This window comes from Lissotriton vulgaris, unplaced genomic scaffold (genome assembly GCF_964263255.1).
Source record: "Lissotriton vulgaris unplaced genomic scaffold, aLisVul1.2 SCAFFOLD_1264, whole genome shotgun sequence".
NCBI lineage: Eukaryota > Metazoa > Chordata > Amphibia > Caudata > Salamandridae > Lissotriton > Lissotriton vulgaris.
In genome coordinates this window covers 540616-547788 of record NW_028246789.1, presented here as the reverse complement: position 1 = coordinate 547788, position 7173 = coordinate 540616, and positions in this window count along the sequence as shown.

Below are 7173 nucleotides of genomic sequence, written 5' to 3'. Positions count from 1 at the left end.
TTTTCTTTTCTCCATCATATCCTCTCATGGCCCAACTCAAAACATTTGGGTTCTCAGATGAGGACTTCGCATTATTGGTAGGCACAAGTAACTCATTTGGGAGTAGCTCCAAGACCAATAACCACAATAATGAGGACATAAACCAACTATTAGATCTAAAGAAAAAACTTGCTAGAATAGAGGCCCATGGAGAATTTATGTTGGGGTATCTGAAAGCGGGAATCATCCCCCAAGGTCTCACAGTACGTAATGTTCCTGGTTTGTTTATACAATATAAAGAGTTTTTAGAAAAGTGGAGTATGATCGCTAGTCAATGTTCCCGTGACCTGATGATTTTAATAATAGAAACTGCGAGAGACTTAGCAGCCACACTCAAAATAGAACTCTAGGAACTAGAGGAAAGAATAAAAAAAGATAGCGCTATCTCAGTGATGAAATCCAGCGATAAATTATCCTCGTGCTAAAAGCGCTTAGCAATAATTATCGCCGGCTGTTGCTGATATGCCCCCAGGTTCTTATTATTCTTTCCTTTCTGTACTCCTCTATCTCACACCACTCCTTTTCATAATTTCTGAACACTACATACAATTTTAGCCTGACGGTGTCCACTCCCAAGTCTGCCTATATGGGTGCAGCAATCACCTTTCACCTCTGGGACATTGTAAAATTAAAAGGTGGATGCAAGATAGCTGCCTTCAATTGCATTTTGTCAAACCCGATATACTCCTTCTAGGGTACAACAGAAATGCTCTCCCTGCTTCACCCATTCTGATTTTTTTTTAATAAATCTTGGCACCGCAATTCACAACCAAATACCTACCTTGAGCATCATTTTTGATTCTGACCTCAAGTTGCTCCCCATGATTCAGCAATATGTGATGATTCACAGACTCAGGGATGTGGGAGTGACTGGAATAGCGCTGAAATGGCAGCAGTCGTTCCTGGAAAATAGATTCTTCGCAGTCTTTAAAGATGACATTGTTTCAAAGCAATTGCCCCTTACTTGCAGGGTTCCTCAGGAATCTGCCCTGAGCCCCACTCTATTTAATGTTAATATTAGGGCTGGGCATAGTTTACGTAGCGCCACTATGCACACTATGCAGAATTTTGGAAAAAATGTGTGGAAAACGAGGGCACGTCCTGAGGCCGTGTGGCCGGGACAGTGGTCCCTCGTGCCTGGGCAGGCTCCCCGATTTCCCTGGCCTGGCTAGGTTGGAAAGCAGGGACTGGCCCCTGGGCCTAGGTTTGGGAGCCCCCGTCTTGCGGCCTGCCAAGAGTCCATTTGCCCGGGACAAGGGTCCCTAGTGCAGAGCCCCGGAGACCTGCAAGGGTCCAAGGGTCCCGGGCAGTCTTCCCCTAGGTGGCTGCGCCCCAAGAGCAAGTGCGGGCCTCCCCATGCCAGAGGCCCAGCGTTGGGTTTCAGAGCCCCCCTGAGCCCTGCAGCCCCGGAGACCCCGAGCCCTGCAGCTCCAGAGCCCTGCAGCCCCAGAGCCCTGCAAGGGCAGGCGGGAGCCCTCCCGTGAAGGATGGGGGCAGGCAGATTGGTGTTATTCACTCGGGACGTGCGGGTTCCCAGAAAGAGGGGTAGCCTTTATCCAGATTACTAGGGGCAGGGTATGCCGGGACACCGCTCCCGGGTTTGGGCTGGCGGTTCTCTGCCGGTGACCAGATCGGCTATGCTGGGACAACACCTCTCCTCCATCTGGCTGTACTCTGATTGATTGGGCACTCTCAGTCTGTTTAGGGATGGACTGCTTGGCCAGCCTCGGCTGTTGTTTCAAGCAAAGAGGTTCCACCCCGCATGTATCGTCCGACTCAAGGGCCTGCCGCCTGGTGGGAGGCCCTTTACCCAGCAGAGCGAAGGCTGAGTGGCCCGGCAGCTCATGCCCCCCAGTGGTCTGACCCGAGCAGAAGGGGGTGGGTGGCACCACGCCCTTGGATGCTGATGCCTATCATCACCCCTCCCTGCCCAGCACATTTCCACAGCAGCTCGGATCGACCGTTACGAGGGGTGCTGCCGCTGCCAGGCTCCGGCACCCCTGCGTCTAGCTGAGGCTGCTCCTCAGCCTGCCTCTCCCTACCGGGGGAGATGGCTGGCCCTGCTGGTGCCCATGCGACCACACTGCTCCACACCCCTCCAGCGAGTCCTCCCGCCCAGGCGGGTGGGCTCCTTCCCCTGGCAGGCTCCCGAGAAATGCGCAAAGGTTGCTGGTTGGGGAGATGGGCACGCGGCTCCCATCCCATCATCAGGTGAGGCTACCTGGTTGATCCTGCCAGTAGCATATGCTTGCCTCAAAGATTAAGCCATGCACGTGTAAGTACATACAGCCGGTACAGTGAAACTGCAAATTGCTCATTAAATCACTTATGGTTCCTTTGATCGCTCCATCTGTTACTTGGATAACTGTGGTAATTCTAGAGCTAATACATGTCGACGAGCGCTGACCTCCAGGGATGCGTGCATTTATCAGACCACGACCAATCCGGGCTCGCCCAGCCACTTTGGTGACTCTAGATAACCTCGAGCCGATCGTACGTCCCGGTGACGGCGACAATACATTCATGTGTCTGCCCTGTCAACTTTTGATTAAGTATGGGTGAAATTTGCGAATTCGCGATCCGCGAATTCGTGCGAAAGCGAACTCGCAATTAGCAAAATTCGGGAATTCATGCGAATTTGCGAATTTGCTGTTTTTGCCAGTTCACTAGGGTTTTTTACAAGTTCGGGAACGCAAACTTACTTGTGTGGTCGCAACGGTCGGGACCATGTTGTTTCTACGTGTCCAGCCTGTTCGTGACCCTGTGGTTCATCGCGGCCACCCTCCGGTTCATCACTGCCACCCTCTGGTTCACCAATGCCACCCTCTGGTTCATCACTATCACCCTCTGGTTCACCACTGCCACCCTCTGGTTCATCACAGCAACCTCTGGTTCACCACTGCCCCTCTCTGGTTCACCACTGTCACTCTCTGGTTCACCACTGTCACCATCTGGTTCACCACAACTACCATCTGGTTCGCTGCTGCCACCCTCTGGTTCATCACAGCACCCTCTGGTTCACCACTGTCACCCTCTGGTTCACCCCTGTCACTCTCTGGTTCATCACACCACCCTCTGGTTCACCACTGCCACCCTCTGGTTCACCCCTGCAACCCTCTGGATCATCACTGCCACCCTCTAGTTCATTACTGCCACCCTCTGGTTCGCCTCTGCCACCCTCTAGATTATCACTGCCACCCTCTGGTTCATCACTGCCACTGTCTGGTTTGCCACTGCCACCCTCTGGTTCATCACTGCCACCCTCTGGTTTGCCACTGCCACCCTCTGGTTCATTACTGCCACCCTCTGGTTCGCCACTGCCACCCCCTGGATCATCACTGCCACCCTCTGGTTCATAACTGCCACCCTCTGGTTACTTACTGCCTCCCTCTGGTTCACCACTGCCACCCTATGGTTCATCACAGCTCTCCTGGTTTATCACCTTGTGGTTCACCACTGCCACCCTCAGGTTCATCACTGCCATTCTCTGGTTCATCACAGCACCCTCCGGTTCACCACTGCCACCCTCTGGATCATCACTGCCACCCTCTGGTTCACCACTGCCACCCTCTGGATCATCACTGCCACCCTCTGGTTCACCACTGCCACCCTCTGGATCATCACTGCCACCCTCTGGTTCATCACTGCCACCCTCTGGATCGCCACTGCAGACCCTCTGGTTTATCGCTGCCACCCTCTGGTCTGCCACTGCCACCCTCTGGATCATCACTGCCACCCTCTGGTTCATCACTGCCACCCTCTGGTTCATTACTGCCACCCTCTGGTTCACCACTGCCACCCTCTGGTTTGCCACTACCACCCTCTGGATCATCACTGCCACCCTCTGGTTCATCACTGCCACCTTCTGGATTGCGACTGCCACCCTCTGGTTCATCACTGCCACCCTCTGGTTTGCCACTGCCACCCTCTGGTTCATCACTGCTATCCTCTGGTTCATCACCTTCTGGTTCACCACTGCCACCCTCTGGTTCATCACTGCCACACTCTGGTTCATCACTGCCACCCTCTGATTCATTACTGCCACCCACTGGTTTTCCTCTGCGACCCTCTGGATCATCACTGCCACCCTTTGGTTCATTACTGCCACCCTCTGGTTTGCCACTGCCACCCTCTGGATCATCACTGCCACCATCTGATTCATCACTGCCAACCTCTGGATTGCCACTGCCACCCTCTGGTTCATCACTGCCACCCTCTGGTTTGCCACTGCCACCCTCTGGATCATCACTGCCACCCTCTGGTTCACCACTGTCACCCTCTGGTTCATCACTGCTATCCTCTGGTTCTTCACCTTGTGGTTCACCACTGCCACCCTCTGGTTCATCACTGCTACCCTCTGGTTCATTACTGCCACCCTCTGGTTCGCCACTGCCACCCTCTGGATCATCACTGCCACCCTCTGGTTCATTACTGCCACCCTCTGGTTCGCCACTGCCACACTCTGGATCATCACTGCCACCCTCTGGTTCATCACTGCCACCCTCTGGTTTGCCACTGCCACCCTCTGGATCATCACTGCCACCCTCTAGTTCACCACTGCCACCCTTTGGTTCATCACTGCCACCCTCTGGTTCATCACTGCCACCCTCTGGTTCATCACTGCCACCCTCTGGTTTGCCACTGCCACCCTCTGGATCATCACTGTCCCCCTCTGGTTTATCACAGCACCCTCTGGTTCACCACTACCACCCTCTTGTTCACCACTGTAGATTATGAGGGGAAAGCAAAGCACACCTTCCCAGCCTCAACTGAGATGAATTCATTTGGGGCTGGTTAATGTGTCACTGAATTTGAGCTTTAAGTCTGGCACCTGCTTCCTTAACTGTAAGTGCTTCCAGTTGCAGTTTATTTTTTTTTTACAGGAGCATTGTGCCATACTTGTAACTATTCTCTGACCCTGCTTTGAGGGTCAGAGCAGGGTCAGAGAATAGTTGCAAGTAGACAACTGAACTCTGGAGGGGCCCCTCAAGAAGCACTACAGGGAATGGTTTCAAATTAGCTTGAACTTTTGCACCTGCTAAGTGCTTTCAGTTTTGCAAAATTCGTTTTTCTGCAATTTCGCGAGGCGCGAATTCACTCGAAATTGAACTTGCAATCCGCGAATTCGTGCGGATTTCTGTTTTTTTGCGTGTTCGTCTGTTTATTTGCTTATTTGCGGACCGCTTGCAGCGCACCGACCGCGAGGTTGCCCATGCGGTCGTACATGGGCGCGGCCATCTTGTGGGCGTTGTGAATTTCCGTTTCCAGGCGCTATTGACAATGTTGCGTTGTGTGCGGCGCGCTTTTACGAGTTTGCACGTATTTTCGCATACTCGCGGGGTAAAAATCGTGCGAACTTACCCACGCGGTCCTCAATGGGCGCGGCCATCTTGTTTTTCATTCATTGCTATGGTTCTGTGCATGCTTTCTAATCCTCCTTTCACCTGTGCAATCTTTTGTTTCTTTGGACTTTTTTTATCTTTTCTACTCTGTATCTATCCCCCTCTTTTTCTAGATCTATATTTTGTGTTTTTTTCAACTTTTCGTTACTTTTAAAGCTACTTTTTTAAACTTTTTTTTTACTTCACTTTTTCCCTATTCTTTCCTTTTTTTTCTTTCTGCTGTACAGGACCATGGCAAAGGGAGCCGAGAAGGGGAAGGGTCCCGCACCCCGTACCCGGCTCCCATGCGGGCGATTGCGGGGGGAGCTAGTCACAGCCTGGGAGATCTTCAGCGCGGAGGAGGTGGCCGCCCTGGTTTTCTGTGTGCAGCGCCGCCTCCCCAAAACCATTGCGGCAGGCGGCAGCGTTGGAAGCGGTGGGATAAGGTGTGCCGGGCCATGTATCAACACTCTCGGGTCCGGCGCACCTACAACCAGGCCACGCACCAGTGGTCCGACATCCTGGACCGTGAACGCGACCTGCTCGACCTGCTAGGTGTCGAGATCCCCGGGCTTGGTGAGTAGTAGTAGCTATTTAATCACTACTCTGTTTTCTCCTGCTCTATGTGATATCATATTGCAAATTTTTGTTTTTTCCGAAGAGCAATAATGCTGCTGATTAGATTGTAGGTAAATGATGTTTAAAATGTTCTGTGATTGCATTTTAGGTGCACTGCTCTCCTGCTCAGTGGAGGTGCTACTATGCCTATTTGTTTTCGATTTTTTTTGCTCATTTTATTGGTCTGAGTAATTATGTATGAGTGTACTTTACAGAACTGCGTAATACTAGAGACTAAGGGGCAGATTTACAATTACTGGAGCATCCCTGCAAATTAGCAGGGATGCGCCAGTAATTGTGTGCCACGCCTCCACCACCCATGGTGCGCCGCATTTACAATGCGGCACACCATGAGGCAAAAACGACACAGAAGCGTCACGCATCTGTGCCCTAAAGGCAGCGCATTGCTGGAGTTGCGTCGCAACCACGACACAGCTCCAGAAATGCTCCAGGGTGCCCTATCTCCCCAATGCTGCATCAGGCCATACGTCTGCTTCAAGCAGGCGCAGGGTTTTGACTGAGTGACGCAGCATTGGCCTAAAAGTGACTGACTGAAATCTTGTAGATTTCACTCAGCCACTTTTAGGATGCGTTCCTGCGCAGGAACACACTTCCTTGTGCTGGAACGCCCCCTGATGGCGCAGGGCTTTACAACGTGATGCATCTCCCAGATGCGTCACGTTGTTAATGTACCCCACATCATAGCGCCTCTTTAACGCTGCCGCTACGTCACAAAAGTCACGCAACAATGGAGCAAAAGAGCCGCAAGGGACTTGTAAATCTGCCCCTAGAGACTCAAGTCTAGTCCTTCCTTTGTACACCTCCCACTAAGAAGAGATAGTGGTGGTGGATTGATAGTTTGAGTATTTTAATGACTGGTTATGTAGTAGGAAACTCACTTCTCAGTGTTCTCACTGGTCTGCAATCACGATGGACTTTGTCTGTCACTTCGCGCGCTGCGTAGTGCTGCCTGCCAGTCCTAGTCGAACCTTTTTGTAGTTTGTTTAGTGAGTTACATAACTTTCCAAGTCGACGGTCCGCGAATCCAGCAATACTAACATCCTAGTAGACCATATCAGATAGTTCAATAAATGTAGTGCCATTGTTGTCTATTTGCTATTTCCCCGAAATAGTT